At 36.3% G+C, this 25410-nt stretch overlaps 1 long non-coding RNA gene across 6 annotated transcripts in view; it reads left to right on the top strand.

The window, feature by feature from the left end:
* LOC147340006 (uncharacterized) overlaps positions 1-25410 on the top strand; it is a 384986-nt gene that overhangs the window by 183588 nt on the left and 175988 nt on the right. The gene's annotated exons all lie outside the window — the stretch shown is intronic.

Genomic DNA, 25410 nt, shown 5'->3' with positions numbered 1-25410 from the left:
CATTCTCTTGCCATTTATCTACTCGTTCCTTTATGTTTCTTGTCTATTTTCACTACCAAAATGCTCAAATGCTTGGAGAACAATTCTTTCAACACTCGTTTTACAACATGGCATTTGTATATTTCCATTACACCAAATCTCTGGTGACTCAAACAGGAAAGAGTCTGCTTGAAGTGCAGGAAACCCAGGTTCAATCCCTGGGTTTGGAAGATCCTCTGAAGAAGGGAATGGCTACCCACTCCAGTATTCTTGCCTGGAGAATTCCATGGATAGACCCCAGCAGGCTACAGTCCAGAGAGTCGTAAAGACTCAGACACTACTAGGCGACTAATACGTATTCCACTGAATGCGCATTCCTGAATTTTGTTCCTCATGGCTTCTCTGAGGAGTTTTCCTTATGTAGTCTTCATTCTACTGCATTTGACCATGACTCATTTGATCCTAAGCTGTTTTCGACACCCTCTCCCCATACTGACATCCTGATGTCACATTTTTCTGATTCACTAAACTTTAATTCAAAATGACTTTTAATACTTCTTTTATTATGTGTATGAGATATAAATAAAAATATAGTGCTCCTTGGGCTTCCCAGGTGGCTCAGTGGTTTAAGAATCTGCCTGCCAAGCAGGAGTCACGGGTTTGATCCCTGGGTAGGGAAGATCCCCTGGAGGAGGAAATGGCAGCCCACTCCAGTGTTTTTGCCTGGAAATTCCTATGGACAGATCCTGGTGGGCTACAGTCCATGGGGTTGCAAAGAGTCAGACATGACTTAGCAATTAAAAAATAGTACTCTTTATCTGTGAAGAAAGCTGAGCGCCGAAGAATTGATGCCTTTGAACTGTGGTGTTGGAGAAGACTCTTGAGAGTCCCTTGGACTGCAAGGAGATCCAACCAGTCCATTCTGAAGGAGATCAGCCCTGGGATTTCTTTGGAAGGAATGATGCTAAAGCTGAAACTCCAATGCTTTGGCCACCTCATGCAAAGAGTTGACTCATTGGAAAAGACTCTGATGCTGGGAGGGATTGGGGGCAGGAGGAGAAGGGGACGACAGAGGATGAGATGGCTGGATGGCATCACTGACTTGACGGATGTGAGTCTGAGTGAACTCCGGGAGTTGGTGATGGACAGGGAGCCTTGGCGTGGTACGATTCATGGGGTCGCGAAGAGTCGGACACGACTGAGCGACTGGACTAAACTGAGTACACTTTATCAATAATTTTTATACTCAGATTCTTCCTATGCTGCCTCCCTCACTAATTCTTTCACTTTCTCTTGGTATTTCTAGTATAGTTTGTTATCTGTGCTTTTCTTTGTACCCTTTCCCCATATTATGATTAAATACATTCCTTCCCTCTTCTAATGAAAAGGAACTAGGACTTGTATGCCTGAGTTTCTAGTACAAAGCCATGTTTTTACATAAGAGTGGATACTAATATACATGACTTGAATTATGTAAAGTTTTTAAAGATCAGCATAAAATTGATAATAGAAAGGTTAAAAAAAATAGCAACTACTCGTATGCTAGAGCAGAAGAAAATGAGCTGTAACATCAAGCTTAAGGAATGAAAATAGGCTAGGATGATATTAAATAAGACATTATTTACAGATAAGGGAATTTTTAGAGACTTATTTCTGAATCCAAGGCTTAAAATTAGAAGGACCAAGGCTTTGAGAATGAATGAGCCATTCAGAAAAGCACCACGAAGTTTTGAAAACACAAAGTCCTGTACTGAGTTTTAGAAGATTCTTCATACAACCTAAGTAATTATTCAGCTTCTATATTCACCTACTTTTTTTAGAGAAAGGTGCAATAAAACATGATGTGAGTGGATAAAGGCAATGGTTTAGGATTTGGAAGTTTCTGACATTACTAAGCATTAATTACAAGGTTCTTACAGGAATCAGGATGGGAGGGGAGGGAAAATGGCTGGTGGAATGATGCATGAGAGACAGTGTATGTTTCTGAAGAAGTTCATGTTGACGAGTAATCACTGGTGGTTATATAATAGCATTTAGGCAGGAGACAAGATTGAGTGGTTTAAAATATAGATTTCTTTTCCTGTATAGGCAGATAATGAAATGTTTAATATAAAAAGTGAGCCATTAATGAAAACAAAATAAGTTGATGTATGTTACAGATTTTATATTATAGATTCTATAATTTCAACACAGAAAAAAAAAAATCTGAGTGTCCTCTGAGTCTATAACTCCCTTTTGGGGAAAGCAAGAAAAAGTAGCTTCTTCTGCACAAACCACCATGCTTTGTGTCATGTGACTTTATTGTCATAGACAGAACTGGTTGAATCAGGATAACCAGCTAAAGAGTGGACCAGGAGCTAAATAGGTAGCCTACCATAAGAACTCTACACAGTGTGGGTATGCTATACTGGATGTTAACTGCTAGGCTCAGTAGAATCCTTTCCCTTAGGGAGTTTTGTATGTGACACAGTCAGGGATACACAAACAAAAGCAATAATATCAGATTTAAAGGATATATAAAATGAAACAATGATATAGAAATGAGAGAGAAGAGTGGAAGCAATATAAGTGTTCAAAGACAGATGAATGGGTAAAGAATATGTGGTGCATATATACGGTAGAATATTATTCAACCATAAAAAAGAATGAATTTTGCAACAACATGGGTGAACCTGGAGGATATTATACTAAGTGAAATGAATCAGACAAATTTTGTATGATATCACTTATATGTGAAATATAAAAAATAAGAAACTAGATTTGAATAAATTGTGGTATTTATAACTTATACATAAAAGTGAATATGTTCATTAAAAAAGAGAAGGCAAGAAAGTTAGAATCATTACAGAAAAGAATAAATGCCTACTTCTTGTGGAATGATGTACTAACTGATTCCTCAAAGCTGGTTTGGTTTCTTGCCCAGAGTTGTGAAGGACTATTGTCTTATTAATGCCTGAGTCCTGAAAGGAAGCTGTTGAGAAAGGTTTTCTGTGGCTCTTCATTTCATCAGGCACATATCATAATACCATTTTATTACATACATAAATTTAAGCATTTCTTATGGCTAAAAGATTCTAACACAAGATCATAGTGTGAATTTTTGAAGCTTCTTTTTATATAACCTTGAATTATTAAAATCTTATTGAGTGAAAATGAAAGTCGCTTAGTTGTGTCCAACTCTTTGAGACCCCATTGACTGCAGCCTGCCAGGCTCCTCTGTCCATGGATGTTACTGTATTTCTAGAATATCTTATTTTTCCTGGATGCATAGTAGTTCTTCTCATGGGTATAGCATATTTTATTCAAGTAATCCCCTTTTCTTTGATATCTAGATTGTGATTGTAGATACTAAGTAATGAGATACACATCTTGTGGTTATAGTTATTTTCTTAGGATAAATTTCTAGGAACTTTCTATGTCAAAAGATGTTACCATTTTTAAAGAAAAATTTCTCCCTAGAAAGTTGTACTTTTTATGCTTACCAGAAGTATTAATATATAAAATTACCATTCACTTTTATTCACATCCACATCAATATTGGGTAGTAACATTGCATTAAAAAAATTAACCATATGGAAGATAAATAAATGACCTTACTGCTTCAGTTGAAATTTACTCAATAACTGGTAAACTTAAGACTGTTTTTACATTACTAGCCATCTGTATTTGCTTTCTTTCTGGATTACCTATTCATATCCCCTTACTATATTTCTACAAATGTAATTTTTCTCCATTTTTATCAAAGCATTTGTATTATAAATGAATAACCCTTTGTCTGTCTTAATGTTCATTTTTTTTTCTCCTAGGGTTATAATTCACCTTTCATTTAAAAATAATACATACAGCATATAAAAAATAATACCTATAGCATATAGGCTTTTTGTAAATTTTTATTTAAGACTTTCACTTTATATTTTGAGATTCTTTGTAGATTATATGATTCTGTTAAGTGATGTTAATCTCTGGGGGAAACTTTTTTAAATGTGTTCTCATTTGGTAATAAGAAATACCTATTAAAGATTAAAATTGAGATAACTTCAGATAGCACTATTATACATGTTTGAAAGTTTCCTAACTTAATTGATATAAAGTAACAAGTAGGTAAATATGAGAACTGATCCTTTTCAAAATTTTATAACATGATTCTCTTGGAATCACAAATATGTTATTAAACTCTCAAGAGGCATATGTTTTGATATGTTCAAAATGGGATGAATGCTGTATTTCCTCATGCTATGTGTAATTTTATGCATAAAAGTATATATTCAGATCTCAAATTACTTAGAGAAAATAAGTGGGAAGAAAGAAAATTACTAAACTAAATCACGTGGAGCCAGGCTATCAAGGAAATCTGCATATGCCCTTGATGTCAGAAAAACCTTTTACAGTAGATCTGATAAAAGTTATTTTTTACTTGGTTTTCCTTTCACCCATTATTTCCTCTGGGAATAGCTCAGATGATGCAAGAGCATTACTGCAGACAGGATGGCTCTGCTTACTGTAATGTTGAATTCATCACAAGTTTAAAAAAATAGCTTCAAAAATTTTCAAGTAAACATTTGTTGTGAGAGCTTTAGTGGAATAATTAATTGTGATCACATTTTTGAGAATTATTTCAAATATATTGCTACATGTCTTCCTTATAGTTCTGCATCACTCTGATTAATTTATATTTGTAACTCTTGACCATAGAATGCTCTAGAGTGTGCATATTGCATCTTTCACCCTACAAAATTAGCTGAAAAAAATCTAGAGAGGAAAGAAAAGAGATTAGAAATACACACAGGGACATACACTAACATAATGACAACTGCAGTATCTTCCATTTCATAAACTAGTTGTAAGTACTACTTTTAACCTTAAAAAATATATGGGAAAAATGTATGGGAAATTGTAGAGTACTTTTCTGTGCCATCATTTTGCTAGCTGATTATAAATTTATAGTGTTCTATTTTCTCCTTAGTTGAGAATTGTAGTCCTCTGTTTTCAAGTAAACAGCAAATTCTTATACTTCATTATATAATCCACATAAACTAGCATATTTTTAAAAGGAGGTGTATCAGGTGCCATATATTCCACTTGCTGAACAATCCAATTATCCATGTGCAGCCCATGACAGGTATTAGACACATTTTACTCTTAATTACCTTATATTCACTGGCCAATAGATCTTAAAGGCATCTTTTCAGAGTCTAGTTGGGGAATCCAGTTACTTGTATTCCCTTTATTGAAGAATATGCATCTTTAGGTAAGATGATCCTTTTTCTTCACTTAATGTGTAGTTGATTACCTGTAAACTTAGATTCTGTGAAGCCAGATTTCTTTTTCATCAATATCTGATTAACTCCTAAGGATAAACTTGTTGGTTTGGTATTTTCTAATCAGAGTTCACAGAATGAACCGGGATTCAGAGAGGTTAGTTTGCCCAGGAAAACACAATAGTAAGGTGGGTTCATATTTCAAGCTAATGTCATTCTAACTCTGAATCCCATGCATATTGTTTCCACAAAACGATGTTGTTAGTTCACTGATGCTTGGAAGGATGAGGAAACCCCTTCACAGAGGAGGAAACACTGAAATGGGGCTTGTAGCATGAAGATTACTGGGCCTGAGTGCAAGGGCATTTCAGGCAAGGGACATAGCATAGATACATGACATACTCAAAGACTCAGATCTACACAGTAGTTCCATCCTCTTGGTAAGGCTCAGGATTTCTGAGTCTCTGTACTGTTGACATTTGGGACTGGATAATGATTTGTTGTGTCTTGTATACTGAAGGGTCTGTATCTGCTAGATGCCGTAGCACACCACCTCAGTTGTCACAGTCAAAAATGCCTTTGGATATTGCTGAATGTTCCTGGGGAGAAAAATTCCCCAGCTTGAAAACCATTCATTTAAAGTGTAGAATATGGTAGGAAGCAGCTGGGTCATTTAGTTCAGTTCAGTCACTCAGTTGTGTCCAGCTCTTTGTGACCCATGGACTGCAGCACGCCAGGCTTCCCTGTCCATCACCAACTCCCAGAGCTTGCTCAAACTCATGTTCATTGAGTCAGTGATGCCATCCAACCATCTCGTCCTCTGTCGTCCCCTTCTCCTCCTGCCTTCAGTCTTTCCCAGCATCAGGGTCTTTTCCAGTGAGGCAGCTCTTTGCATCAGGTGGCCAAAGTATTGGAGCTTCAGCTTTAGCATCAGTCCTTCCAATGAATATTCAGGACTGATTTCTTTTAGGATTGACTGGTTTGATCTCCTTGCAGTCCAAGGGACTCAAGAGCCTCCTCCAACACCACAGTTCAAAAGCATCAATTCTTCAGTATTCAGCTTGTCATTAGAGCCATGTCTATTGAAGAAATAGGGGATGGAAGTGGAAATGTCTACACAAGGAGTTTTGTGATCAGATTTTCATTCTGGAATTCAGAGTAGCAGTTAGATAACTATAGAACACTCCAAGGAAGAATTAATAAGGGACTCTACACTAGAACAGTGCCTATAGGACTGAAATGGTTGGAAGCAATCTAACAAAAGTCTGAGCTGATGAGACTTCGAGGTTGGTGCTGAGATTGAAAAAAATGAAGTTGCTTTGGTGAAATAAGGAATCCCATTTTGTGTATATATGGATAGATTTAGAGGAGCTAGTAGTATATCAAGGAAGAAGTACCTAGTGAATATTTCTAGATCTTGGAAAAGCACTCTACAAGTAAACAACATTGAAGTGGGAGTTGATTCTATGGGAAAAGATGAGAAGATGAATAGACTGAGAAAATGAGGTACTTAAGGAGAGAGTAATGTGAAACACTAACATGTTAAGTTAAGAGATCTTAGGATAGGAGGAGCCATAGAGAAGATTAGAATGAGTTGCTGAAAAGGTAGGAAATGATGTTGGGAATAACAGTGCCAACTGTTGATGAATATTCATGTAAGATAACTCAACATGGTTTTTGGTCTTTGGTAGCGTGGAAGTCTTTAGTAACTTTAATAAGAGCTGTTATAATAGAGTGAAAAGGATAGAATCCAATTTGCTTTGGGTTCCTCAGAAGCCCAGGGAATCTAAGCATGAGGAGAGTGAAGCAGTACTTCCTCTGAGCCCACGATAACACATGCTCCTGTTGTTTTGACTGTGAGATATAAATGGACTGTTACAAACAGGCATGACATATGAGAGTCTGGAAGTAATTCATCCACCACACTCTGTGTTAATAGGACCCATGTAAGAACACTTTGTCCAGGTTTGCTCATATCACCTTCAAAAGAACTTGCAGACATGTGTTAAAAATGATCAAACATGCAGAAAATAACTCCTATGGAGTAAAGCTAAGTTTTGTGGGTATTTTTAGCCTATAAGTGGAAAATTTGTAGTGTGACTTAATTACAATTTCTAGAATATGAGAATTTGTATGAACAAGATGCATGTTGGATATTCCAATGCCCACACAGAAATGGATTTAAATAAGAAAGATGTTCTGGAAATGGCTCTCAAGGGAAGTTTTGTGATTCATATCTTTCAGATGATAGTGTCCATTATGTAATGTAGGAACTATTCCATTAAAAAAGAAATTTACCAAGGAAAATGCATTTCCTTGATTTATTAATATTAACTTTCAGAATTCTGATTTACATGCATTAACTTCCAAGAATCAGGTACAGAGCTTTGATTTATACATCATGCATATAAAAGTTCTTATTAATGAATCCTAAATTTTAAAGTTGTGATTTAGTATGTTAGTTTATAAATCTTATGTTTAAATTTCCAATTTAGTGCTGTGATTTATGGCTGACAAGTTTCGTGCTATTTATGAATCATAATGTTAAAGTTCTGATTTAATACAGTAGTTACTGTAAGAAGCATTAGTACAATAAAATGGTCAATTCCTAAGAGACTAAGATAAAACTGATCAATATTCCTATATGCAGCACCCTGTACATAGGCTCAGTTACAAAACTATTCAGTGGTACATTTTGAATAGAATGCTAAGATGAGGCTAGAAGAGAACTCGGTAGAGTTATAATAAATTGTGTTGAAGGAACTATTTTCCTTTTTAATTAGACCCTTCATTGTAAAAGTGAGCAATTTCAAGCTGTTATACCTCTTATGACTTATTTTATTAGGTAGGCAGCAAAAGACAGTCTCAGCTTTTCCTTATGATCAATCAATGTCTTAGAAAGATGGTCAAGTTTTCTTAGGTGACATAACTACATCTTTGGCTCATGTGGTTTACAGCCAACCCTGAAAATGATTCTCTGTTATCAGTCGACTAGCCTGCAAACAAGTATTTGGTCACAAAATGACATGAATACCAAACTCATCTTCCTCATCCTCCACTCCTTCTCCACCATATGGATGGTGACCATCATCCATATGTGACGATGGCACACTTGGCAGTGTGGCTGGCTGGGCAAAATTGACATAGGCTAGAAATGGCAAATATAGATCGGATTTCAAAGAGGGAAAATGTATCAATAAAATACCTTGACAATTTTTATGAGTTATATAGGATTATGCTGTTTTAGATATATTAGACTGAATAGAATAAACTTTACTTGTTCATTTTTACCTTTTTAAATGTGGCTACTAAAATATTTAAAATTTAGCCTGCACCTATATGGCTCACACTATATTTCTTTTGAACAACAGGGCTCTAGTCCTTCCACTCTTTTTCAGAATAAAAGTGCCTGCCAGCTGCAATCCTTTCCCAAAAGTTCACTCATGGTGTTATGAACAGCATACTAAAAGGAGAAAGGATGGTCAACCAAGACTATCATTTGTCTCCCTTTACCCTGACCAACTTGATTCTCATTAAGTGAAATATATAACCTAGAGACAAACAGTTTTGTTGTTTACTGCGTTCCTGGATGGGTTATAATTTCACTTAATCTTTCTAAGTTAGCGTCTAATTGATTACTTAGTAAGACTTGAATTCTTAGGTGAAGTTCTTTCTCTTTATAACAGTTCATTGAATCAGCATCACAGCTCTCTAAAGTGGATACTATTAATACATTGCTTCTATTAACAGACACTCTTGAGGCACAGATAAATAATATGATTAAGATCACACATTGGCAGAGTTCAGAGTCAAACTTCGAATCTACTTTCTATACTCCATACGTTAAACAGCCGTTTGAGGCAGACATTTGGATTCTGCAGCTGTGAGCTGTGCCCCAACTTGTTTTCTAAAAAAGGATATGTAAAGCGGAAATGTCAGGATCTCAGCCCAAACCCCTTACTTTCTACTTTACAGTTCTTGCCTTTCTTTTTGACTAAAGATATGTTAAGAAAACCAGCCAAGGCAAGTCTGAGCAAGGGGTAGGTTTGTCAGGAAAGCTATCTGGTCATGCTGGGCTCCAACACTGGGGCTCCAGATAAACTCAATGGAACACAAAGGAACTGGGCATCCTGAAGCCATGACAAAGCTTTGCTTTTCTTGTTTTCCTAACAGAAGTGGCCATACGTGGCCTTTGGGGACCTAGGCCTTAATTAGAAGAAACCACTCAGGTGATGGTAGCTTATCTAATCCTGCCGCACATGTTTCTGAAAAGGAGAGCAGGAGGTTGGCAGCTTCACATTTTTAATTTGGTGGTGTTCCATGTATCTTTTTAAACCCCAGCCTTTCTGCTTTGCTCTACTACAAATCCAAAAGCAAACTCTAACTTTGCTTTGAATGTTCCATTCTCAAGAGACAATATGTAGAGTTCAGAGAAATCCACTGAAATATTTAATAGTAATATACTTGGAATTGGAAGATGAATCGAGTTTAGAATTTAAATCTGAGCCAGAAAATATCTTTCAAGCTCACTAAAGGAAAAAGTAGCACCTTGATGTGGCGTGGCTATAACAGCACCCCATTCCAAAAAAAAAAAAAACAAACCCAGCCAGTCAAACTAATACACACAAAAAATCTGTTATTGAAAACTAAAACACTGCATGCTGACAAAAGGTAAAATTTGATAGCACTGACTTGTTGTTGAAGTGAAAAGAACTGTATTTAAAAATTCTACTAACAAAATAGAGATAATGCATGCTCTTTTTTCTTTTCCATAGATGTAAAAAATAAAATGATAGATGTAGTATCCCCCACACACAAAGGGAAAGATAAATTGTCAGCAAACTATGATTCTAAAGACATTTTAGTGTCTTCTGAGTTAAATTCCTTGAGGCCGTTACCAAATAAAAATTTAGTTGTTGTGTGCAATGTAATAGCTATTCTTTTCTTGCTAGCTAGTGCAAAAGCACTATATAACAATGAGTTTTAAGTGTTCTTTTCAGACATTGTCAAGGATCATTCCAGGACCAATAATTTCACCATCAGTGAAAGCTTTAATTAAAGCAGGAAAAAAATAAAAATGGCAATAAACATTATACTAAACTTCAACTCTGTATTCACATCCTAACAATTGACACACTTCTGAGGAAGATACCTGGAACAAGGAAATGAATCCCAGTGTTAATTTCATAGAAGACCAAATTTCAAGTTTCAAAATATTATTTCTGGGTTATTCCTCAGGATACATTAGATAAATACCATTGATATCTGCTGAAGGAAATAAACATTAAACGAATGTAGATAATAGATCAGGATACCAGAGTGAGACTAGGGTTTAGTCATTTGCACATGCACTGAGCATTTTGACTTTTAACATTTCATATTCTCATCAAAATTCGCACAGCTCCCCATATTTTCTTACCATTTTCCTTTGTTAAAGTATCATTTCACATTTGTCAATTGTCTGTGGTTCCAGTTTTCACCTGAAAATTCAGCAGGATACTAATTTTCTGGAGTGTCTTGGGCAGAAAATATGTACTGGATTGCATTCTTGCTTAGAAAATCCTCACTCATCTCGATCACCCCATCACAGGAGGAGTGTACTTCACTGCCCGTTTGATGATGAGTTCACCATATCATTTACTTTGACCAGTGGACCAGTGGAATGTGGAGGGGAATGACAACCTGCCAGTTTTAAGTGAAGGCAGTCCTGAAGACAAGTTTTAAGAGGCACTGATGGTTTCTGTCTGCCCTATTATACCTAGCCCTGTGTGAGAATATTTTATTATAAATACAATGAACCAATGAAATTTTTGAGTTGAATATTAGAGAATTATCATAATAAAAGCTTTTATAGAATGTAAGGAGATTGAGGGCTGTCAGTCTAAGGGCAGTCTTGGGATTTCCGCAGTCAAACCAACAAGTACTTAAGAAGATAAGAATTAGAACTTGGATTTGTCACATTAGTGATGTTTTCTTCATAAGCTGAGTAAAGTGGAAGTAGTTATGAGTGGTAAGAGGTAGGACAGCGACCTTGATATTTGACTATGTCCAAGCATTTAATAAAATATCTAGATATCTTGGTATGTCTATCTATCAATCATTTATCTGGTTTCAAACCCATAAAAGTAAATCACAAAGGAAACAAACGCTTGGAGAGAACTCTCTGGTAACTCCTAGAATATAATGGTGGATGTACGTGGACAGAGTCTCTGAGTATGTTTCTCCATGTGAGAACAAGTTGGTGCTGGAGATAAAGTAGGGCCTGAAATTCTTATATGCTGTATCTGCTCTTTTCAAAACTAATTATTGATTTGGCTGCATTGGGTTTTAGTTGCGACACTTGGGATCTTCATTGCGGCACATGGATTCTCTCACGTCGGGCAGGCTCAGTAGTTGCGGTGTGCAGGTTTAGTTGCTCCACAGCATGTGGGATCCTAGTTCCTCAACCAGGAATCAAATCCATGTTCCCTGCATTGCAAGGCAGTTTCTTAACCACTGGACCACCAGGGAAGTCCCTGTACCTGCTGTTGACTCACAACCCCCATGTTTTTCAGAGAGCATCTTGAATGTTGGACATGCACATTTGGACATGTAACTCCCATGATACTATATGCCCTTGATTTTAGCTGAGGGTGTTTGTCAAGTTCTTAAGGCAGTGATTTTTTTGGGCTCCAAAATCACTGCAGATGGTGACTACAGCCATGAAATTAAAAGACGCTTACTCCTTGGAAGGAAAGTTATGACCAACCTAGACAGCATATTCAAAAGCAGAGACATTACTTTGCCAACAAAGGTCCATCTAGTCAAGGCTATGGTTTTTCCTGTGGTCATGTATGGATGTGAGAACTGGACTGTGAAGAAGGCTGAGCGCCTAAGAATTGATGCTTTTGAACTGTGGTGTTGGAGAAGACTCTTGAGAGTCCCTTGGACTGCAAGGAGATCCAACCAGTCCATTCTGAAGGAGATCAGCCCTGGGTGTTCTTTGGAAGGAATGACGCTAAAGCTGAAACTCCAGTACTTTGGCCACCTCATGCGAAGAGTTGACTCATTGGAAAAGACTCTGATGCTGGGAGGGATTGGGGGCAGGAGGAGAAGGGGATGCCAGAGGATGAGATGGCTGGATGGCATCACTCACTCAATGGACGTGAGTCTGAGTGAACTCTGGGAGTTGGTGATGGACAGGGAGGCCTGGCGTTCTGCGATTCATGGGGTCGCAAAGAGTCGGACATGACTGAGCAACTGAACTGAACTGAAGGCAGTCATTGAAATTCAGATGAAATTTCACAGGTCAAGAAGTTGCATGCTGTAGAGTTTTCTTGACTCAGTAACAATCTTGATTAAAAACCTGGGTTAAGAACATTTCTCTGTGCTTATCTCCCTTTGTGCAATTATTTATGTGAGACTATATTAACCAGCATGGAAAGGATTAACTTGTAAGTTATGGTTAAGGCTTTTGAAAGTAAGAAGTAGTACAAAAATGTATTACGATTACTAAGTAACAAAGGTTACTAACTAGATGAACTTTTTTCTTAAAAAAAAATTTAGTGATAACATTTAAAATACATTTTGACTGGCTCTTCAGTGATCATTGGTTTCTGTTGTATGTAGATGTTGAGTCTTCAAAGAGAACCAAAGCCAAATGTTTGATATCTTAGAAGTGTTTACAGTTTAGTGATGTGTTCTAGAGTTTAGACATTTCTTTAAACTGAATCTCAGCATTTGGTAACTTTGTCGTTTTATAATTTGAAATTGTACACAGTCCACAGTTTTGCCACCAAATGTTCTTAACATCAGTGATATAGTCAATCAAATTCTAAATATTTTTGTTGAAAGTAACAGAAAGTAACTGGCTAGTATCTCCAATAGATGGTAATTAATAAACAGGATGCAGAAAGAGCTTAGAGCAAGACCATGGAGCAGAGTGGAGCCCTGCAGAAAGAGTTCAGGCATCTAATCAATATGAGTGTTTCAATTAGCATAACTCACCTAATTCCCCTGGAGAAAGGGACAGCCTACCCACTGAAGTTTTCTTGGGCTTCCCTGGGGAATCAGCTGGTAAAGAATCTGCCTGCAATGCAGGAGACCTGGGTTCGATCCCTGCATTGGCAAGATCCCCTGGAGAAGGGAATGGCTACCTACTCCAGTATTCTTGCCTGCAGAATTCCATGGACAGAGGAGCCTGGCGAGTTACAGTCCATGGAGCCATGAAGAGTTGGACACGACTGAGCGACTTTGACTTTCGCCTAATTCCTACCTTCTTTCCCTCTTGTAATTGCCAGTGGGAAAGTATCTGGTTGCCCTAGCTTTAGGGCCTGGTTCCACTCCCAGATCATTCAGGTATGACGAAAAAGCTGAGGCTACAAAACGTGGAGGAGTTTCCCAGCAACCAGGCAAATTTTAGAGAAAGGAAAGTCCTTGAAAGCTGGACCATACAACTACTATAAGAAATGTTTTTGTTGTTCAGTCGCTAAGTTGTGTCCAACTCTTGCAACACCATGGACTGTAGCCCACCAGACTCCCCTGTCCGTGGGATTACCCAGGCAAGAATACTGGAGTGAGTTGACATTTCCTTCTCCAGGGGATCTACCTAGACCCAGAGATCAAATGTCTCCTGCTTGGGAGGCGGATTCTTTCCCATTGAGCCACGGAATACGTATTCCAAATTCTCTAATGCAGGCTCTGCTTTGATTGGAGGTGGTTGTTTGTCTAATGCTTAAGTATAATAAAAATAGACTTGGCCATCAATGTCCGAAACATATACAGTCATTTAAAATAGTAAAACATGCTTTTTAATGTAAAAAAGGGACATAAAGTTTTCTTCCTTTCCTCCTTTTCCCCCTTCCCTTCCCCCTTCTCTTACTCCCTCTTCTCCTTTACCCTCCCCTTTTTTTATCCCCTCTTTTTAACTAAGGCCTGGTGATGGCTATAGTATGCATATATGCATGTGCAACATAAACACACAACTGTTTGCCAAGCTGTTTTGTACTTGCTGCTTTAGAATGTGAATACAGTCTGAGCTGTCATAATGAGCTGGTATCTGCACACAGGTCACTTGCCTCAGCCGCACTGTTCTACTCAGTCTGAAATCTGTTTCTCAAACAGTGACAATGCTGTAATCCCAGTGCTCACTGTTTATTCCAAATACCTCTATTGCTGTCCTTTTTTAAATTTTAGAAGGCTTTGGGGAGATGATCTGTTTGGCATATATATATATATATATATATATATATATATATATACACATTTTTTTTAGCTGTCAAAGAAAGTTCAGACTAATGTCTTATGTGTTCAGTATATTTGCTTCTAGCAAGCTGATTCATTCAGATCCATTCCCTTGACCTTAGTGGTACATCTGTGAGAGTTGGGGCAATACATGTTTGTTGCTGTTAATGATGGTGATTTAGAATTTCTCCATCTGAACAGCATTTTAAAAAATAAGAAACAATACAACTTTTATTCTTAGCACAGCTTTAGTGAAGGATACAGTTGCATAGAAAGGGAATGAAATTTGTTGTGGAAGGAAACAATTAGTGTGAATCACTTTTTTATTCTGCTGACACTGTTGAGGAGAGGTGATATATTGTTTATAACTATCCAAGTCCTCCTGAGCTTGCTGAACATTCATAAAAAAAATGACCAACTCATTAGTCTGGACTTTTGAATAACAACTTAGATTCTCTGTACACCATTAAACTAGTAGAATAAATATTTATTGACATGACATAAAAGGACACTTGTGAACTACATCTGAACTTTTGAAACAAGTTAGATATATTTGAGCCTATGGTTACATCTCCTCTCATCTTAACTTCCATTTAAATTATCCAAGAAACATGAAAACAGCAAATGGTGCCATTCAAAAGCCAGAATGTTTGAGTAATTTCTGAAGAGTTGATACTGCTTGGTTAGCAACCATTTAAAATTTCAGTATAAGCAAAGTGTTGCTAATATATAGAGTAGATAAGATTCCATAATGAAACATGATACAGAGAATGCTGTTATTTGTTTCTGTCTCAAAGATGATGGACAGGGAGGCCTGGCGTGCTGCAGTTCATGGGGTTGCAAAGAGTCGGACATGCCTGAGTGACTGAACTGAACTGAACGAAGATGATGGTCATGTCACTCAGGGCTTTTGTAGCTACCCAGACAATGTCAATGTCAGGCTTCCACAACAAAGCTCAATGCACACACACACACACATGCACAGACACACGTGAACACACACACGTGCACAGGGGAAAATAAAAGATACTGACTGTGCATGATAGCTACCTCCACTTTTCTAAAGGACATTGGAGTTCTGGCCAAATACAGGGCTCCCAACCTCAGACTTGTTGAGCCAAGAGGAAAAGTTTGTCCTGGAACAGTTGGCAAAGAGGTAATCTTGATCCCAAGAAGTTTTAGGGAATTTTACCTACATATGAAATACTGAAAATTAACTGTATGCCAAGCTAATAAAACTATCTGTGTTAGATTAGATTCAGTCATACTTTAGCAAAATAAAAACAAACCACAAACTTCTTTGTCTTTTGTCCAGTTCTACATTTGAATAACAGAAACTTAAAACTTCTTGTAAAATCTAGCTCTAATTTGAAGGATGAGCAAGGAGAAAAAAGAGCAATGAGCAAGAAGGAAAGGAAAAGTGTAAATATTCTATCATGTTCCTGACTCCAAACAGATATTTTCCTAAGGGAAAAAAAAAAAACAATAAGAAATATTTTAAAATTTCTAACTTTTAGCCTTAAAATGAACTGTGCTTTTAACTACAGAAGGGAATCAATTAGAAATCCAAAATGATTATTTTCAAATTGACAAAACCACAACCACAGTGAGAGATTTTAATATACTTCTGTCAGCCACAATTCAGTAGACATGCTGATCAAATTTAAAAATTCAATAGACAGGAAACAACAAACTCAGTACTGCAGAAGTCCATATAATTAATTTAAAAGATTGACCTGGGACATTTTCTCAGAAGTCAGAGGAAAAAGTTAATGACATGAAGTTGATGAGTAAAAAGATAAGAGACCTAGAGGACAAATCCAGGAAATCCAATATGTATAATAACTCTATAAAGAGAGAACAAGGCAAATCAAAGGACAGGAAAAAATAACAGTTTCATCAAGACAGGAAAGAACTGAACTTCAAATGGAAAGGGTCTTCTGGGAATAGGAGAAAAATAAATGAAATAGCAGTTTGTTGAGCCCTTAAAGATAATAAAACTGTACAGTTTTAAGTGACCAAGTTTGTTGTGATTGTTTACAGCAGCCATAGGAGACTAGTGAAGAAATAGAGGATAAAAGGGAGAAAACCACAGTCATGGTAGAATATTTAAAACATATCACAAGTTTTGAAAGATCATGTAACAAGGAAATGCAGGAAATAAATAATATGATAAATAGTTTATATGACAGAATATTAAATGGATGTTAAACGTAGCTATTCAGGCTCAGTGTGGATTGTACCCAAGAGGAGTTCCAAAATGAGCACACCATGTTTAGATAGAAGAAACTTGAAAAAAATGAATTGTATTACTTGTAGCCTCTCATCCACATATTTATTTTTTAAAAAGATAATTGTTGATGTTTTGCTTTTTGAACCCATCTGCTTTATCAGAGGAACAGATATGGGTGACATAAGGAGAAGAGAATTTCTGAATTTACTTTAAAGAGCCTTCTGGACAGGCAAGAAAACCTCAGCAGAAATACAGTATAGGAGGATCAGTCGTAGTAGTTCAGTCACTCAGCTGTGTCCAACTCTTTGTGACCCAATGAACCGCAGCACACCAGGCCTCCCTGTCCATCACCAATTCCCGGAGTTCACCCAAACTCATGTCCATAGAGTCAGTGATGCCATCCAACTATCTCATCCTCTGTCGTCCCCTTCTCCTCCTGCCCTCAATCTTTCCCAGCATCAGGGTCTTTTCAAATGAGTCAGTTCTTCACATCAGGTGGCCAAAGTACTGGAGTTTCAGTTTCAGCATCAGTCCTTCCAATGAATATTTAGGACTGATTTCCTTTAGGATGGACTGGTTGGATCCCCTTGCAGTCCAAGGGACTCTGAAAAGTCTTCTCCAACACCACAGTTCGAAAGCATCAATTCTTCGGCACTCAGCTTTCTTTATAGTCCAGTTCTCACATCCATACATGCCTACTGGAAAAACCATAGCCTTGGCTAGACGGACCTTTGTTGGCAAAGTAATGTCTCTGCTTTTTAATGTGCTGTCTAGGTTGGTCATAACTTTTCTTCCCAGGAGTAAGCGTCTTTTAATTTCATGGCTGCAGTCACCATCTGCTGTGATTTTGGAGCCCCCAAATAGTCTGTCACTGTTTCCTCCTATCCTAGGAGGACAGAAAATATATTAAGTGGACAAATGTGGAGAACCATTTACCAGCTTCACAGTTAGAGTATTACCAAAAAAAAAAAAGCCTGCTAGAGTCAGACTTAAGTACTTGTCACAGACAAAGGAAACCAATGACACACAGGTACTAGTCACGTGAAACCAAAGATCACTGCTCTTGTCCCCTACCCGCTTACTACCGGAGGAGCCAGATACAGCCTGAAAATGAGGAGAGAGGGCAAAAATGCCAGAAGGGATTTGTTATAAAAGAAAGAAAAATAAGCTTTGATAAAAAGGGGTAATCTGCGGAGAGAAGAAATAACTTTCCAGCTCATACTACACACCAATTTCCAAGAGAAATAAGATTTAAATATACACTATACAACATGCACTATAATACAGTCTCATTTCTGATTGAAATGTATACATCTCACTGAAGGACAATTTGGCAACATCAGCGATTTCTCTTTTTAGAACTTATCCCACAGATATTCTCACTATGTGAAAAGACTATTCATCCATTGTTTACAATAAATGCTTAATAAAATTAATATGTCAGTAGAATACTGATTAAAATATAATTTCACACTAAATTGACAAACATTTTGGAGAATTCTTTGACAGCCTGGCACTGGGGAATGTTTTAACCTTGTTAGAATTTTAGAAACCACACATGAAACACTGATACTTAAATTATATACCATTTTAAAAAATCTGCATAGAAAGAAATTAAATCAAATGACAACATATTATTTTTAAAATCTGTGTGTTTTTTTTCTCAAGAGGATATTCTCCCTGATATATGAATACTAACCCTCCTCCTCAAATGGTTAATGGGCATAAACATATAATTCATTGAAAAGGAAATATGAATAGATATTAAATATATAGGAACATATCTTTTTTATTATTAAAAGGATGTACAAATTAAAATGCAGTTAGATAACATTTTTAACCTCCTGGTTTGAAAAAAATAAAATACATAGTGTTGGCAAGGCTATTGGGTAATACACAGTCTCATTCATTTCTGATTGAAATTTATACAGCTCTTTGGAAGACAATTTGGCAATATCAGCAATTTGTCTTTCTGGAATTTATCCCACAGATATTCTCACTATGTGAAAAGATTTTATTTACCCGTTGTTTACAATAAGTGCTAAAAAAAAGAATATCAATAGAATACTGATTAAATTAATCATGGTAAATCCATAAATAAACCTGGATAAAAGGAAAGAGAAGCTTTTTAAATATTTATATAGTAAGATCTCTAAGAAATCCTAAGTAAAAGCAAACTGCAAAACAGTGTATTGAAGTTGTTTTTTTAGGAAAGAAGTTGTTTTGCTAGAAAAAGGGATAATTTATCTTAGTATTTGCTTTTAAATATGTGTTAGGATACACAATAATTATTAATAGTGGCTTCTCAAGGAGGAAGTGAATTGTGAACCAGATGGGAAGGAGGAAGATGTTTCACTGTACAACTTGTTCCATATATAAATTTTAATATTTGAACCCATGTAAAAGATATTTATTCCAAAAAAAATTTTTTTATTATTTTTTATTTTTTTAAATTTTATTTTATTTTTAAACTTTACATAATTGTGTTAGTTTTGCCAAATATCAAAATGAATCCGCCACAGGTATACATGAAGGTTAAAATATACATTACTAAAAGGATAGTAAAATCCTTTGAGAAGAGTAGATGGTGATATGATAGAGTTAAATAATTTAGAAAATGAGAAATTAAGAGAACTTAGAACTTAAAAGAACAATAAATTAGACAAAACTCTGCCAATATTGACCTAGGACAAAGAACCAAAGATGAAGCACATGGGATTATGAGTAAGAAAAATATATAAACACATATACAAAGGAGTTTGTAAACATAAAAAGCAATTACATGACAGTGAATGTGAATTCTTCTTTCTAGCAATGAAATTTTTCTAGGAAAATAAAAATGACCGAGGAAGACCCCAGAATGCAGAATTCTGGATTACAGAAGAAATTGAAATTTCTAAGAATTACCTTCATGGAATAGTGCCTGAATGGACATCCCTGGAGAAGTTCTTCCCAGTCTTAAAGAAACAGATAATTCCAGTGGCATTGTAACAGTCTCACAGCAGAAAGCAAAGAGACATTTCATGTTTTATTTCATTGAGCTACTACCATATCATGATAATACACCTTACTAGTAAACAAGTTGGGTCCTTATTCGTGGTAAACATGTTAGTCCCTATGCAATACTTTTATCAGTTGTATTCTCAGGTTGAATAAACATCTATACATTTTCCTACCATTGTGGCTCCCTTCACAAGCATTTTGTTTATGATAGCATCTTCAGTAGAAACTTCTGTTTACAGAAGTTAACTGCCCTAGAAAATATATTACAAGAGGAATTCTAAGAAGCACAAGCATTCTTCATGCCTTGTAAAATTGTTTCCATTAAAATGATTATTTTCTGAGCACACAAGTTGAAGGGTTATCCTCTGTTTTCCTCCATAAAACTCTTCGATTTCATTTGGGAGCTAGTGTTTTCTCTTTTAATTATAAAGTGAAAGAATTAAGACATATGTGCTTTTAATTAATCCAAAGAAACAAGGGCTGCAAAATAAAGTTGACTGATAGGTATATTAGTACATTTTAGGGCTTACCTTAAAAAAGTGATTCCAAATATATATGGCATAAGTATAAACTCAGAAATATCATTCATTCCATTAAAAAATAATACCATAAGGAAAATAGTATCTGTTCTTTCTTACTAAGAATAGACGAAGAAGAAATAAGGTACTGTAAGAGCATGTTTATATGCATTGGATGTACTTAAAATTAAACAGTTATGCAAATTAAGCTGTATATATATATATATTTCTAAATTATGCAATATTCTGAAAAATTATTTCTTGGTGTTGAATAAATGTACAGGATACATACAGAAGTAGAAAACAGTCCTGTCCATAACTAGTTTGAGCTTTGCTATTTGGCAGTATCTGATTTGTAATACGGAGGATGATTGTAGATCTTTTTTTGGCTCAGGGGTGTATAAATCTGCATACCCTCCACTTACTCTTTCTTTGGAATTTTCCTGGGTTTTTAAAATACTTTTTTTTAAAAGAGTTTTTGGATCACAGCAATATTGAGGAGGAAGGTACAGAGATTTCTCATATACTCCCTGCCCCAACATATGCACAGACTCCCCTATTATCAACATCCTCCACCAGAGTGGGACACTTGCTTTAACTGATTAATCTACACTGACACATCATTATTCCCCACAATCCACAGTTTACCTTAGAGTTCAGTTTTGATTGTATACGTGTAAAGGGTTTGGGCAAATGTAAAATTTTATATGTATATATATATCTCCATCATAATATCATAAAGAGTATCTCTATGGCCCTAAAAATCCTTCTTAAAATCATACCAAATCCTGTAGTGCTATCCAGTATTTTATTAACTCTGTGATGTTCAAGAACCTAATGATCTGATGTTTTCGTATATACACTTTATATTTTGACACATGCATAAGATTATTTTGTATAGTCTTACTATGCTGTCTAAATATTTAGTATTTGTTATACTTGTGTCCTAAAAATACTGTGGTGGAAATTTACTGAGGGTGGTATCCTATGTAAATTTTATTTTATATACATTGCATTGCCTAACATTACTAGTTCTGTAAGTGTGGTTTCTGAAACCATGGCAGTGTCATCATGTAGGGTTTTGAACTAAACTGTGTTCCCCCAAATTCATGTCTTGAAGCCCTAACACCCATTCTGACTCTGTTTGGAGATAGGACCATTAGAGTGGTACTCAAATTGGGTCATAAGGTTGGGGCCCTAATCTGATATAACTGGTATCCTTATAAGAAGAGGAACCAACAGCAGAGGTCTCTCTCTGAATGTGCCCAAAGTAGTAGTCATACGAGCACATAGTGAGATGGTGGCCACCTACAAGCCAAGAAAAGAGGCTGCAGAATGAAACCTACCTTATTGGCACCTTGATTTGGATTCCTTAGGCTCCAAAACTGTGAGATGTAAGTTTCTGTTGTTTAATCCACTCAGTCAAGTGGTATTTTGTAATGGCAACCCAAATAGATGGGTATACCAGGAAGCTTGTTAGAAATGCAAGTTTTGCAGGCTCACTCTGGAACTGAAACTCTGGGGTTGAAGATCAGGGGTCTGTGTCGTAACAAGCTCTCCAGGGGTTTCTGATGCAAACAGAAATTTGAGAACCACTGACTTAACACATTGCTAGTATGTGTATGTTACTATACACTGAGGGATTTGAAGGATGCATCCGATACTTTGATTAGAAATGTGTCCCCTATATAGGCTTGAATTGTTATGAGTTTGATTATACATTCTTAAGCCAATTTCACTAGGCAAGCCCATTGAAAGTGAAAGTTGCTCAGTCATGTCTGACTCTTTGCGACCCCATGGACTATACAGTCCATGGAATTCTCCAAGCCAGAATACTAGAGTGGGTAGCTTTTCCCTTCTCCAGGGGATCTTCCCAACCCAGGGATCGAACCCAGGTCTCCTGCATTGCAGCTGAATTCTTTACCAGCTGAGACTCTAGGGAAGCCCAAGAATACTGGAGTGGGTAGCTCATCCCTTCTCCAGTGGGAACACTCCTGAATGTGATTATTAAATCCTCATTTGGACATGGAAAATGCTCTCTCCTTCCAACTGGGCTTCATGTTTTCACTTCTCATTTATCCCTCTCATTGTTGTTATTCATTTCTTCTCTGCATTTCTGTAGTGTGGAAATGGCTGCAAGAGATTAGGATAATTCATTTCCCAAATAAATAGCTTCTGGCTTTAGTCTTCACATCCAATATTTAAAAAGCTTGAAGACTTTTTAAAGAGTCCATGAAAGTCTGAAGAAAAGGTTTCAATGGAAATCTAAATGAGTTAGTGAGAAAATCTGCACCCTATTGATAGTGGCACTTTTGTTCTGAGGGTTTGGTAATATGAGAAATTGAAGAATGCCATTAGAGTTACTGACTTGAAACATATCCAGCATTACTTTGTAAAAGTGTTCTGTACTGTAGAAAGAATATATTTTTTCATCATCACTTTGCCATCTTCACTGCATAAATATGACTTTAAATGTTATAGAAAAGATGACGTATAAACATGTACCATTATATACACGTAAAAAAAAAAAAAAGAACTTGCCATTTGGCCTTCTTTAGCAATATCTTCTCCTAATTATGGAACACAAAAGTTGTATTTCCACAGTTCCTCATGGTGTGAAAGGAACTCATGTAAAATACAGTCCTCCCAAACATTTAAAGATTTATAATTAAGGAGCTGTCTGCTGAACAATTGAGTTTATTCATGATGCAAGTCATTCACCTTCAAATGCCTTTTACCATGACAGATTGAAAAAAAAGTAAAAATTAAGTATTCTCTGTAATTCAGATTATAAAATATACTAAATAATTGTACCAACTCATACTTGGAAAGTCCATGAATACCTTAGTTTAAAAAAATTGTGACAGTGTTCATGAAACCCCAAGTTTTCAAAAAGTGAAGGTTTCCTTTTATATCAATATTTTAAAATCCTCTTGAAACAGTTTCTAGTATAGTGTGACCTCAGTTCCAATTAAGATGAACTCACTAGATTTCAGTAGATCCTGACTTCCTGTTGGCAGCACCCATGTCTTGTTTTTCTTTGTATTCCCCAACAGTTAGCATGGGGCTTGAAACATAGCGGTTTATAAATATAATTGAAGGGCTTTGATTTAATAGAGATACAAAGAAAGCTCAGTATAGAATCCCTGTAATTTGGTTGAGAAATGCTTATTTCCTAGACTTGCATAAACTAGCATTTCTTGAGCAAGTGCACATAATTAAATTGAAAGAATGAATTGCAAAGGGGGTTTCATTACCAAAAATCATGACATGGTTCATTGAATTTTCCAAACTGTCAATCCTGTGTTATCTTTCTCACTAAGGCTATCAATAGTAGATCAAAATTTCAAACCTATCTGCTAGTGTGTGTGTGTGTGTGTATGTAGAAGATGTGTATGTGTGTGTGTGTGTATATATATATATATATATATATATATATACACATGTATATATATGTGTGTGTGTGTGTGTGTATGCCTTAAGTAGGCCATTGTGCTTAATTTAGAAGTGACTCAGACTATTCATCACTAATAATTATTTTGTCTTCTGAGTTGAAAGGTAGAAGTCAATTTGAATGATTCCACTCATGATTTTTTCTGTGGATTACAGTGCATTTGAAGCTGTTTTCTGGATTAAACATTTTTCTGACTGATAAATTGTTTTAAATGTGTTTGAGGGCACACTGCCTTTTCTGAGTTTGGATATGAACTTTTTCTCCTATCTAGAAGGGTTTTAATGCAGACCTCTTCAGTTTGCCTTTGCGTCTACTGGGGACTCATTTTGGCAAGACCATACTTGCTCTTTTGTGACTCTCAATCAAAGCTGTGGATTATTTTGTGAAAATTGAATTTTTAAATGTAAATAATTTCAGTTTGTATGGAAATACAAAAAACCTCGAATAGCCAAAGCAATCTTGAGAAAGAAGAATGGAACTGGAGGAATCAACCTGCCTGACTTTAGGCTCTACTACAAAGCCACAGTCATCAAGACAGTATGGTACTGGCACAAAGACAGAAATATAAATCAATGGAACAAAATAGAAAGCCCAGAGATAAATCCACACACCTATGGGCACCTTATCTTCGACAAAGGAGGAGAGAATATACAATGGAAAAAAGACAATCTCTTTAACAAGTGGTGCTGGGAAATCTGGTCAACCACTTGTAAAAGAATGAAACTAGAACACTTTCTAACACCATACACAAAAATAAACTCAAAATGGATAAAGATCTAAATGTAACACCAGAAACTATAAAACTCCTAGAAGAAAACTTAGGCAAAACACTCTCCGACATAAATCACAGCAGGATCCTCTACCCACCTCCCAGAATATTGGAAATAAAAGCAAAAATAAACAAATGGGACCTAATTAAACTTAAAAGCTTTTGCATAACAAAGGAAACTATAAATAAGGTGAAAAGACAGCCTTCAGAATGGGAGAAAATAATAGCAAACAAAGCAACTGACAAAGACTTATCTCAAAAATATACAAGCAACTCCTGCAGCTCAGTTCCAGAAAAACAAACGGCCCAATTAAAAAATGGGCCAAAGAACTAAACAGACACTTCTCCAAAGAAGACATACAGATGGCTAACAAACACATGAAAAGATGCTCAACATCACTCATTATCAGAGAAATGCAAATCAAAACCACAATGAGGTACCATTTCACGCCAGTCAGAATGGCTGCTATCCAAAAGTCTACAAGCAATAAATGCTGGAGAGGGTGTGGAGAAAAGGGAACCCTCTTACACCATTGGTGGGAATGCAAACTAGTACAGCCACTATGGAGAACAGTGTGGAGATTCCTTAAAAAACTGAAAATAGAACTGCCTTATGACCCAGCAATCCCACTGCTAGACATACAAAAGAGACATGTGTACCCCAATGTTCACTGCAGCACTGTTTATAGTAGCCAGGACATGGAAGCAACCTAGATGTCCATCAGCAGATGAATGGATAAGAAAGCTGTGGTACATATGCACAATGGAATATTACTCAGCCATTAAAAAGAATACATTTGAATCAGTTCTAATGAGGTGGATGAAACTGGAGCCTATTATACAGAGTGAAGTAAGCCAGAAAGAAAAACACCAATACAGTATACTAACACATATATATGGAATTTAGAAAGATGTTGACAATAACCCTATATGCGAGACAGCAAAAGAGACACAGATGTATAGAACAGTCTTTT

The sequence above is a fragment of the Bos grunniens genome, chromosome X (assembly GCF_055505025.1).
Source record: "Bos grunniens cultivar Pamir isolate PY7600 chromosome X, Bosgru_T2T1.0, whole genome shotgun sequence".
In the NCBI taxonomy this organism is placed as follows: domain Eukaryota; kingdom Metazoa; phylum Chordata; class Mammalia; order Artiodactyla; family Bovidae; genus Bos; species Bos grunniens.
The sequence above is the reverse complement of the archived record's forward strand: the minus strand, read 5'-3'. Positions and strand labels throughout refer to the sequence as shown.